This window comes from Acinonyx jubatus, chromosome B4 (genome assembly GCF_027475565.1).
Source record: "Acinonyx jubatus isolate Ajub_Pintada_27869175 chromosome B4, VMU_Ajub_asm_v1.0, whole genome shotgun sequence".
NCBI classification, from domain to species: domain Eukaryota; kingdom Metazoa; phylum Chordata; class Mammalia; order Carnivora; family Felidae; genus Acinonyx; species Acinonyx jubatus.
In genome coordinates, this window is record NC_069387.1 from 25,532,800 (window position 1) to 25,545,754 (window position 12,955).

Genomic DNA, 12,955 nt, shown 5'->3' on the forward strand with positions numbered 1-12,955 from the left:
TTCAAACTGAGCTCAATTTTTCTAGTAATCATGTTATTTTCTTTGGCTAAATTTATTGAAAATACTTTGGAATTTGTCAGAACCCAGTCATAATTATTACTGACTGTTGTATGGAATCGATTTACTACAACACAAAAATACCAGCTGTTACAGTATGTCCTGAGAGGGATTACCGAATATTCTTAAATTGAAGTTCAATCCATCTTTCCATAAAAGAGAGAGAGACCCAAACGCCAGGAACCTAACAGCGGTATCAAGTGCACCTGAAGCATTTACAATACCCAATAGAACTATTACAACCCTCCTTTAAAAAGGCTTATTTTTGAAATTTCATTATTCCAGTTGTACCTTGCTTCTATATATCACACAGTATCAGGTTCTCCTGGCATCGATCATGTGGAAACAGTGAAATACGTGAAGGTCTATGAGCTTACAATGTTCAATTTCTACTGGCCCCGGGTAACCCTTAGGGCTCCCGTAGCACTCGTGACACCTAATGGTCGACCGTGGAAGTGCAAGTGTTTGTCGCTGAAAGTTTTTTTTGTTTTCGGTTTTTTGTTTTGTTTTGTTTTCAGTAAAGCAACAATGGTCTTAATTGTACCTAGCGAAATAGTCACCTGCAAAAATTTTCATTAATATTCACATACACGCTATTAGAGAAATACACACTCCTCCTGTGTGCCTCTTCCTCTCTATACTCCACTATACAACACGTCACTTCGGACACCAAGCGTGGTTTCCCACACAGCAGGCAATTCTGCAACACGAGCTGAGCGTCCTACAGTTTAATTCAATTCTGACACTATCTACCTGGAGACAGCATCAGATCCCACAGGTTAAGGGCACGGTCCCACAAGACTGCCGCCACTCGCACCCCTCCCCCCAACGTCAATCCCAATTCAGGCCGTCACCTGTGCTTCTGATGGATGAACTACAGACCGGAAGTTCCCGCGAACCCCTGCTCGGTTTTTATTCATTTGTGAGAGCCACCACTCAAAAACCTTTACTGACTAGATCACTGGTTTATTATGAAAGGGTACAACTCAGAACAGCCAGATGGAGGAGACGCAAAGGGCAAGGTGTGTGCAGAGGAGAACGGAGCCTCCATGCCCTCTCCCTCTCGGGGTGCACCGACTCCCGACGGGGTTTTTATGGAGACTTCATTTTATAGGCATGGTTGATTCAATCGGCCCAGCCCCTAGCCCTCCTCGCATCTCCAGAGGTGGGACTGCCGGGTTCCAACTCGCTAACCTACTCGAGGCTGGTCAGCTGGCAACCTGCCCCCATTCTCGGGAGCTTCCCTCGCACAAGTCATGGCATTACCATGATCTCAGGTGTGTCTGAAAGGGGCATGTCATCACTGACAAGATACGTTTATCACTCTGGGTTTAATTCCAAGGGTTTTTAGGAGCTCTGTGTGAAAACCAAATACACATTTCTTACTATAAATCACCATACTACACCTACCCATGAAGTTTTTAGGCAGATGAGCAAGAAATCAAGCAGTGGACCTAGTTTCCAAACACACTTCCTCTCAATGGGGCGGAATATTCAAGAACATGAAAACTTCTAATTAACTGTCAACATAAATAATTAATCATAGTAATATGCTGCCATTGCTGGAGATTGCAACTGTACCCAGTCGTCCAGTAACTTCACCAGTTACAAATATTCCAAGTTGCACTTCCAAAATCTGAGAGAGCAATAAAATAGCACAGAGTAAACTTCTTCTAAAAAAAAAAAAATTTACATTGATGATTTTTTTAGACGCTCCATCTGAAAGATTTACTAGTTACATTGGCCAGTACAAGCAGCCAACTGGTATCTGTTAACATTATTCAAAACCTCCTGAGTTAGAACTAAGAAAATAAAGGAGGCAACGTGTAGCTTAGTGGCATAGATCTGTTTATGTAAAATGGTATTTATGCCGTTTATACCAGCTGTTCTCCGCGTGCGGTCTGCAGACCCCCAGCGGTCTCCAGGACCCTCTCAGAGGCGTTCAGTAGGTCAAATTATTTTCATAGCAATTCTGAGATGCCATTTGCCTTTTGTGCTCCGTGCCCGTCTTCACTGACAGCGAAAAGGAACGGTGGGCAATTCCACCGGCACCGAACTGAAACTGCCCATCCTTGTGCTCTTCAGTGCCAAGCATGCTCATGAAAAAGGAAGAAAACAAAGACAAAGGGGGGGGTTCATTCTAGAATGCTCTTAATAAAGTAAAAAGTTCTTAATTCAATCACTAAATAATTGCCTCTTCGGTATCCATCTTTTTAATGTTCTGTGTGACGAAACGAGAAGTATGCAGAAAGCGAAGCTGCCTTAAAATGAAGTCATGTCTGTCTCAAAGAAAAACACCTGTGCGATGCTTTTTAGTAAACTATACTAGCCGTGTTTTTCATGAGAAACCATTTGTATTTGAAAAGACAACTGAAAGGCAAATCATTCAGCTAGTCCCCTTCGTCAGGCTCGAGTATTTGCTATATATTGTCTGGCAAATGAATGGAGTCTGGGACTCAAGAAAAATTGACAGTGTGTGTTGCTAATGATAAAACATAAGCTTTCAAGCAATAAAAGTACAATTTTTCTTAATTTGAGAGTATGCACATGTACGTGAACAGGGGAGGGGCAGAGGGAGAGAATCTAGTGTTTATTTTAATGTTTATTTAATTTTTTAATGTTTATTTTGAGACAGAGACAAGAGTGCACTTGAGCAGGGGAAGGGCAGAGAGAGACAGAGAGGGAGGGAGGGAGGGAGAGAGAGGGAGAGGGAGAGAGAGAGAGGGAGAGGGAGAGAGAGAGAGGGAGAGAGAGAGAGGGGGAGAGAGAGAGGGGGAGAGAGAGAGAGGGGGAGAGAGAGAGAGGGGGAGAGAGAGAGAGAGAGAGGGAGGGAGGGAGAGAGAGAGAGAGAGAGAGAGAGAGAGGCAGGCAGGGAGGGAGGGAGAGAATGAATCCCAAGCAGGCTCCACACTATCAGCACATAGCCTGTTGTGGGGCTCAATCTCACAAACTGTGAGATCATGACCGGGGCTGAAATCCAGAGTTGGACACTTAACCGACTGAGCCATCCATGTGTCCTGAGAGAGAATGAATCTTAAGCAGGCTCCGTGCTCACTGCAGAGTCTGACATGGGGCTTGATCCCACAACCTCGGGATCATGACCTGAGGTGCAAATCAAGAGTCTGACACTCAACCTCCTGAACCACCCAGGTGCCCCCCAAAATAAAATTTTATAAAACTTGGTTCCACTATAGGCTGTCCTGTCCTCACTTTGCAAGGTACCAAGTTCACTGACAAATGCAAACATACTACAACCCAGCCCCCATTTTGCATAGTTCCAGTAGCTCCCCAATACCCAAAGGCTCTTCTGAGATCAGTGGTGATACTGACAAATGTGATCTTTTTTCATGTTTATTATTTTTGAGAGAGAGAGAGAGAGAGAGAGAGAGAGAGAAAGACAGCAAGCAAGAGCGAGCATGAACGGGGAGGGGCAGAGAGAGATGGGGACACAGAATCCAAAGCAGGCTCCAGGCTCTGAGCTGTAAGCCCAGAGACTGACATGGGGCTGGAACTCACGGACCACGAGATCATGACCTGAAGTCGGATACTTAACCGACTGAGCCACCCAAGCACCCCAACAAATGTGATTTTTTAAATCATGTCTACATGTGGATTGTGAACCAGTAGTTTTGAAAATATCAATACGTGGTATTAGAAAATCATGCATGAATAGAAGATTCATTCAAAGTGCAAGGCGGGGCAATGGATTTCAAAAGTTCCAATATGATAAGCTTATTCATATATTTTTCAGATTCCACGTTGAAACTCCTTTTAATAAACAATCAGGCAATGAGTTTTGGGGTTGTACCATAGAATCTCCACAATTCGCTGAACAGGCTATTAAAATACTCTCCCTTTTCCATCTGCAGATCTGTGTGATTTTTTTTCATATCTTTCAACCAAAATACACAGCAACAAATTGAAAAATACACAGATATGGAAATAATAGTCTATTAATCCAGGTACCAGAGAAATTCCCAACTTACTAATGTTTTCCCTTTTGAGGAGCAAGTTATTTTTCATAAAAATGTTATTTATGTTAACACGTAACAAGTTTAATATTGCTATTTTTTTTTAAGATTTTAAGTAATCTCTACACCCAATGTGGGACTTGAACTCACAACCCTGAGACCAAGAGTCACATGCTCTACTGACTGAGCCAGCCAGGCACCCCTAATATTTATTTTTAAATGAACTGAAATAATTTTTTACTCAGATTGAATCTCCAATATGGTAAACAGCATATAATGCACATAAATAAAATTCTTTGAAGTCTTTAATAATTTTTAAGAGTATAAAAAGGTCCAGGGGTGTCTAGGTGGCTCGGTTGGTTGAGCGTCTGACTCTTCATTTTGGCTCAGGTTATGATCCCAAGGTCGTGCAATCAAGCCCCACGTTGGGCTTTGTGCTGAGCGTGAAGCCTGCTTGGGATTCTCTCCCTCTCCCTCTCTCCACCGTCTGCCCCTCTCTCCAGCTCATGCTCTCTCTAAACATAAAAACAAATTTTCGGGGCGCCTGGGTGGCGCAGTCGGTTAAGCGTCTGACTTCAGCCAGGTCACGATCTCGCGGTCCGTGAGTTCGAGCCCCGCGTCGGGCTCTGGGCTGATGGCTCAGAGCCTGGAGCCTGCTTCCGATTCTGTGTCTCCCTCTCTCTCTGCCCCTCCCCCGTTCACGCTCTGTCTCTCTCTGTCCCAAAAATAAATAAAAAAACGTTGAAAAAAAAAACAACAAATTTTCAAAAAGAGTGTAAAAAGTTCACGGACCCTAAAAGTTGAGAGCTGCTAATCTATGCCAGTAATAAGCAAACATTTCCTGCAAAAGGCAGACAGTGAATATTTTAGCCTTTGTGGTCCCTATAGTGTTGGTCTCAACATAGACAACACATAAATGAGTTTGGGATGACTTTTTCCTGTGGTATTTTATTTCCAGAAACAGAGAGGGGCTGAGTTTACTGACCATTATTCTCTGCCATGACACCCTAATCTGCTAGTGACTTGAAGATCTAAAATTAGCCATGCTTTCCAGTAACATTTTTTTTGGTAATTATTTAAATATTCAAAGGAAATGAGTTTTTTAAAACCACCTCCATTGTTTAATGCAGAAACGCATGCAAAATAACAGATACAGATTTGCAAACTAGACCGTTCCTAATCATACACAAAATCATATCTGAATTTCATCTATTCCAAGAATATTATAATCTGTCTGTACACATAGAGAATTAAGACTCATCTAAAACTGGCAACCTGTTAGGGTGCTCTACATTAAGAAAATGTGTTTTTTATGACCAAACACACACACAAAATCCTAGCTCTCCAGGAAAAGGGAAAAATTATGAAAAATTAAAAACACCCTCCATTTTACAAACTCAAGAGGGTTCCATTGTTACACGACACAAGCTTCGTGTTATTTCCTTTCCATAAATACCGAAGCAACAGAAAAAGTAGAATCCCACTGAAAGAATCCTGTAGAACCTTAGACTGAAAAGAGGAGAAATGCTGCTTTAGAATCCCCAGGCCAAGACACCAGGTTGTGAGGCCACCAGGAAAGTCCACAAGGAACACTGGCCCTGCTCGCCCAAAAGGGGCATTAAGCACGTGGCAGAGCTGACCCTGGTCAGGGTTCTTGGAGAGAAGGCACACACTGTCACACTCAATTCCTGCCCCCTCCCCCCCCCACCGGAAGTACAGGTGCAATGCATATGAACTGACACTCACAAGCAATGAGCTCCTTGCAGACTCTGCAAACCATCTACAGCAAATTAGTGCATCACGAGCCCCGTGTTTTCCCTCGGATCTTTCTCAAGTAAAACCGGCAGCATTTCTAGAGCTGTGCACATCCCCCACCTCTCACAATGGGACGCTTTTTTTTTTTTTTTTTGGACGACGGCTTTTTTTCATTATGTTTATGCCCTACCATCCACCGCTAAAGAATCATGGATAGTTTTCAAGAGTATACCATGAACCATAAATGACCCACTTTTTTTTTTTTCTGTGTTTTAGCACTTTCCTCTAATGGTCAGGGCAGGGGAGAATGATAACTTCCTATTTTCCTTGACCAATTCTCAATTCCAGATCCATCCCAGCATTCCACCTGTTTTCTCTTAAGTCTTCTCTATGGGAAAAAAAACAATCTTGTAGTTGTTTTCGATAATTAAGATACATCAGTATAATTTTCTATTTTTCTCAGGCTTAAATCACCTGACTAGATTCCTTTAAGGAAGGAAGCCATACCATCATGTGTCCTTAAAAACTGAAGCAGGGCACCTGGGTGGCTCAGTTGGTGAAGCATCCAACTTCAGCTCAGGTCGTGATCTCACACTTCGTGATTTCAAGCCCCACATCGGGCTCTGTGCTGATGGCTTGGAGCCTGGAACCTGCTTCGGTTTCTGTGTCTCCCTCTCTCCCTGCCCCTCCTCCACTCACACTTTGTCTCTCTCTCAAAAATAAACATTAAATAAAAGACTGCATAATGAACCTTATTCAGAAGTACTTCTATACGTGGCCGGTTCCATTTCTCCACGAACTCCCTCTCCCTGCAAGGTCAGAATAACCCCATGAGTTTACTTATAGGGAGAAAGCACCACCTAATGAGAGCACAGAGTTTGAAATGAGACAGACCTGCTCTGCCATACTGACTCCTGGTCTTGGCCAGACTATTTAACGAAATGAGGTTAAATGCAGTGACATCAGTAAAACACCTGACAGCAGCCAATCAACAGATGACAGCTTTATTAACACGTTCGACTTCAACTTCATCTATTTCTCATTTCCTCTAATCTACCAAACTTTTAAAGGTCCTATAATAAAAAGAATACAGGCTTTGGTGAGAGACCGGTCTCTTGATTCTACCATGTACTATATGCACAGCTTACAAGGTATGAGATCTTGGGAAACCAGTAAAATACCAATTTAAGTTATATATATGTTTGTATATAAGCATATATAAAGTATAACTATATATTTGTATATATATAGGGACATTAAGTGCATACAACTTCCCAGACATTAGATTAAAAACTCAACATGTACTATTTCATTTAATTCTTACAATAATCCTATAATGTAAGCACTATTATCACTTTAGAGAGGAGGAAACTGAATTTTAAGCAACTTGCCCTAAGCCCACAGCTTGAAAGAATTCTAATGTCAGTATGTATGGATCTAATGTCCATACTGCCAATCACCCTACGCAACGCTGCCCCTTAACTCTCTTATTTAACCGCTCCCATTCAGTTTTCTCAGCTGTCAAACAGAAATACCATTTTTGACTCACTCAACTGGGGGGGGGGGGGGGCTATATGAAACAATGTATCTAAGGCATGAGAAACACATTAGATGCTCAAACATTAGCTCCCTCCTTCCCACAACCTTTCCTTTAATACCCTTGTTTTTATGTTATGCTGTTTATTTATAAATAAGAAAATTCATTTCATGTCCACATTCTCTAGCTTGCTCTTCAGTCCCCTGATCATGCCTTCTCGGACTGACCACCCAAAACCTCCAGTCGGTTCAGAAAACAATATTCCCAGCCTTCGATCCATTGATTTTGAACACTTAGGGTGACACCACATCTACAAACCTCATACCCTATTTATAGCCACAGGTATTTCCAGAAATCTGTCACATTTTGCAAGGCGGCTAAGGATATTGTTCTTCTCTGTTCTATACAGTAAATAATCGAATATGTTAGAAGCTCAAGGACATGATTCAGACTCTACTGAATCTTTCTTATTAACACAATGTCGCCACAGCGCTGTCTACAATTCCTAGTAACTTCAAAATTACATGAAAAGCCTAAAAATAAATCAGCCAACAAAACAAGCCTTATTAAAATTATATATCCCTTCCATTTAAATTAACATGCACAAAAATAGAATAAACCTACGTTTACTAAAGAGCTACATTTAACATCAAATTATAAATTACCAAAAATCTAGCCCTTTAGCAATAAAGCCTCTAATAGTAACACGGTCTCGATTATCTGTACAGGTATGGTAAAACAGGTAAAATACCCTAACACTGACAGGAGTTAAAAACCAAATGTATACAGGAACTGACATCAGCAAGATGGTGGAATAGAAAACCCCAGGTCCTTGTTCCCTTAGGAGAAACTTGACAACAATATAAAGACCTTTAACAATCTATTTTAAACTGATAACTTTAATTGTATACAAAAATTCTACCCCTTTACGTTTCTGTCCCTCCTTCCCCACTATATGTTATTGAGGTCACAAATTGCATCTTTCTATTTTGTGTGTCTTTTAACATAGATTTATACTTTAATGCTTTTGCCTTTTAAATTCTACAAAAGAATTCAAAGTGATTTATGCACCAACATTACAATACCATAGGATTCTATATTTGCCCAGATACTACCAGAGAGCTTTATATTTTCATATGGTTTTGTGTTGTTGTTTAGTGTCTTTTTTTTTTTTTTCCAGCTGACTCAGTTGGAAGAGCATGGAACTCTTGATCTCAGGGTCATGGAACTCTTGATCTCAGGGTCATGGAACTCTTGATCTCAGGGTCATCTCCACATTAGGTGGAGAGATTATTTAAATAAATAAAACTTAAAAAAAAATAAAATAGATTGTTAAAACCCAAAGATGTTTTATGTAATTCCCATAAAACCACCAAGAAAATATCTATAGAATATACACAAAAGCCAGTGAAAAGGGAATCAAAGTGACTATAAAAGAAAAACTCATTAAAACATAAAGAAAAGGTAGTAATAAAGGAAAAGAGGGACAAAAAAGTTATAAGACACAGAGAAAACAAGAAAATGGGCATATAACCCCTCTTTTATCAGTAATCACTTTAAATGTAAATGGACTAAACTCTCTAATCAAAAGACATAATAGCAGAATGACTGAATGGACTAAAAAAACAAGAGCAACCATACACTGTCTACTAGAGACTCACTTTAGATCTAAGGACACACACAGGTTGAAAGTGAAAAGATGAGAAAAAGATATCCCAAGCAAATACTAACCAAAAGACTAAAAGACAAAATAGACTAAGTCAAAAACTGTAATGAAATACAGTCAGACAGTATATACTAAAGCAGGGTGGCCATACTAAAAGACAAAAAGACTAAGTTAAAAACTGTAATGAAATACAGTCAGACAGTATATAATAATAAAAAGGTCAATTCACCAAGAAACTATGGCAGTTATAAATACCCCTGACAGCACAACTCCTAAATATATGAAGCAAACAGTGACAGAACTGACAGGTGAAAGAGACATCAACAGTAACAGACTTCAGTGTCATTCTTTCAATAGAAAAAACAACCAGACAGAAAATCAATGAGGGAAGAGAGGACTTGAACAATACTGTAGACCAAAAGCACCTAAAAATCCTATACAGAACACTCTCTTCAACAACAAAATACACGTTTTTCTCAAGTACACATGGAACATTTTCCAGGACAGACCACATGTTAGACCACAAAACAAGTCTTACAAATTTAAGAAGTCTGAACTCATACCAAGTATCTTTTCTGACCTCAATGGAATGAAAGCAGAAATCAAAAACAGAAGGAAAAATAAAAATCCACAAATATGTGGAAATTAAGCAACACACTTAAATAACCAGTGGGCCAACATAATAAAGGCCATATATAAAAAGTTCACAGCTAACATCATACTCAATGGTACAAGACTGAAAGCTTTTCCTCTAAGATGAACAAAGTATTGATGCCCACTCATGCTACTTCTATTCTACACAGCACTAGTCGCCATAATCGCTTTGCAATTTGGCAAGAAAAATAAATAAATAAAAGGCAGCATAATGATTAGGAAGGAAGAAGGAAAATCATCTCGGTTCACAGATGACATTATGTGATCTTATATGCAGAAACCCCAAAAGATTCCACACACAGACACAAATTATTAGTACTAAACAAATTCAGCAAAGTTGCAGGATACAAAAATCAACACACACACACACACACACACACAAATCAACTGACTTTTCAAACACAAACCACAAGCAACCCAAAAAGAAAATTAAGAAAATAATCACATTCATAATAGCATCAAAAAGAATGAGATACTCAAGGAATAAATTCAACCAGAAAGGTTGAAAGACCTGTAAGATTGAAAAACTGCTGAAAGAAATTAAAGAAGATGCAAATAAACAGAAAGACACCTGTGTTCACTGATTGGAAACCTTAAGTGTTAAAATGTCCATCTACCTGAACAATCTACACATCCATTATAATCCTTACCAAAAAAATCCTAATGACATTTTTGCAGAAATAGAAAAACTACCCTCAAATTCACATGGGATCTCAGAGAACTCTGAAAACCCAAAACAATACTGAGAAAGAAGAAAAAAGTTCAAGGCCTCACAAGTCCTGATTTCAAAACATATTACAAAGCTACAGTAATCAAAACAGTGTGGTACTGACATAAAGACAGACATACAGATCAATGAAACAGAATAGAGAACCCAGAAAAAATTCTCAGGCATGTAGTCAAATGATCTTCAACCAAGGTGCCAGGACTATTCAACAGGGAAAGGACAATCTCTTCAACAAGTGTTGGCAAAACTGAGTATCCACAGGCAAAAAAATTATGTTGGACCCTTACCATACATCATATATAAAGCTAACGCAAAATAAAAACCTAAACATAAGACCTAAAATGAGAAAACTCTTAAAAACAAAACAGGGGAAAACCTTCATGACATTGAATCTGGTAATGATGTCTTGGATATGACACCAAAAGCACATGCAAGAAAGGTAAAAATAATGAATGGAACTACAGAAAACTTAAAAAACTTCTCAGAACCAAAGTAAACAACAGAGTGAAGAGATAGCCTACAGAATGGAAAAAAATACTTGCAAGTCATATATCTGATAAGGGATTAATATCCAAAATATATTAAAAGCACCTAAAACTCAAAAAAAAAATACATGAGCAAAGTACTTGAACAGACATTTCTTCAACAAGCACATGAAAAGATGTTCAACATTATTAATTAGAGTGCAAATCAAAATCACAAAGAGATACCACTTCACACCCATTTACTATAAAAAAAAAAAAAACACCTAGAAGATAACAACTATTGGGAATAATGTAGAGAAGCTGAAACCCTGCACACTGTTGGTGGGAATTTATAATGGTGCAGCCACTATGGAAAACAGTATGAAAGGTCCTCAAAAAACTTACAATGGAATTACCACATGACCCAGCACAACCCCTTCTGTTTATATACCCAAAAGAATCGAAAGGAGGATCTCAAAGAGACATTTGCAAATCCATGTTCATTGCCACGTTAACAATAGGCAAGAGGTTAAAGCAAATCAAATCCTCATCAAGAGATGAACAAAATGCAGCATACACACACACACACACACACACACACCCGAGTATTATTCACCTTAAAGAAGAAGGAAACCCTGTCACGTGCTACAATGTGAGTGAAACTTGAGGATGCTATATTAAGTGAAATAAGCCAGCCAGGAAAAGAAAACTACTGTGCAATGGCACTTATATAAGGTATCTAAAGTAGCCAAACTCCTAGAAACAGAAAACAGAATGGTGGTTGCTAGGGTATAGGAGAAATGGAGAGTTGTTTCATGTGTACAGAGTTTCAGTTTTGCCATATAACAAGGTTCTGGAGATCTGTTACACAACAATGTCAAAATACTTACTACTCCTGAACTGTACACTTAAGAACAGTTAATAGGGTGAATTTTATGTTATGCACTTTGCCACAACTAAAAAAAAAAAAAAAAAAAAAAAAAAGAGTGCAACACTTGAAGACAGGCTAAGGAAGAAATGAAATCACTGCAAACTAATAGTAGCCAGAACAGTTGCCCAATAATCCAAAGATTATTATCAGAGATGGAAAAGCTTAATTCTAGCAACAAGCAAATGGACGGAAGCAACATTTGCAAATATAAGCCAGCCTTCATAGCGGAGCCCGCACGGCAGTCTTGGAACTCAAGGCTGAAGCACACAAATCACTGTTGTAGTTAAACTCACACACACTTTGTCAGACAGGAGGTACTAATACCAGAGGATCAGACTATAAATTGGGGCACAATAAACGGTTTTAAACATCCCTACCAATTATAAATGACAACCCAATTGCTATACCAAAGTAGATAATGTAGTAAACTTAATGACACTCGTTTATTTTTGGAATTTTTTCTAACTGTGATTAGACAGTGGTGCCTACCCCACAATATTTCTGTGACTTCTCCCCTTCCAGGCACATGGGAAGGGAAGTGTGTTTCCCCATGTCCTCGAAGTTGAGGTCTTAGGACTTGTCTCGAGTAATAAAAAGAAAGCATCAGGTCAGTCACTCCCAGGAAGATACAACACTTAGGAGCCATGGCGAGATTCTCGTATCTCCTCTTTCCCAAGCTGTCCAGGGTTCAACAGAATGGCATCTCCATCAGCTCAAGTACTGACAGAGAATGCCATGGAGCTGAGTGCCCCACCAACGTGTAAGGGACAGACAGCACGAGCAAGAAATGAACAGTTGTTGCTGTTGTTTGTCGCTCAAGCACAGCCTAACCCCTCCTGACATGTTGGTCATTTGCAAAAATCAATATATAATTTTTAAGTGATATAAATCATCCAGTCTAAGTACTTACATTGTTATTTGCTAGGTACTAATTAATACTGTGTGGCTGAAAAATAGTTCCCAAAAATATAGTCTGCTAAAAATCTCTGCAATGAACCCGGATATTTACAAATGTGATTTCATGTGTTTACTAACTTGACAACACAAATCATGCAAATTGTCTAGTTTTGTTAGTTTCTCAGGCCCTAAAGTATAGCTATAAAAAATAAGCTTTCCAAAAATCAATTCTTATTTGTAAAATATTTATGATATCAATGTTGTTTTAAGTTTTGTTTTTGTTTTTTGTGTTTTTC

At 39.3% G+C, this 12,955-nt stretch overlaps 1 protein-coding gene across 4 annotated transcripts in view; it reads right to left on the minus strand.

The window, feature by feature from the left end:
- MPP7 (MAGUK p55 scaffold protein 7) overlaps positions 1–12,955 on the minus strand; it is a 290,238-nt gene that overhangs the window by 212,116 nt on the left and 65,167 nt on the right. Inside the window, exon 1 of one of the 4 annotated variants that reach the window (XM_053225441.1) lies at positions 1,938–2,149. The exons of 1 other annotated variant lie outside the window; for it this stretch is intronic. The gene's annotated coding sequence lies outside the window, so the exon portion shown is untranslated. Of the gene's footprint in view, positions 1–1,937; positions 2,150–12,955 lie in introns of those variants that run through there. 2 more of the 4 variants (XM_053225440.1, XM_053225439.1) reach the window with 2 other exon arrangements.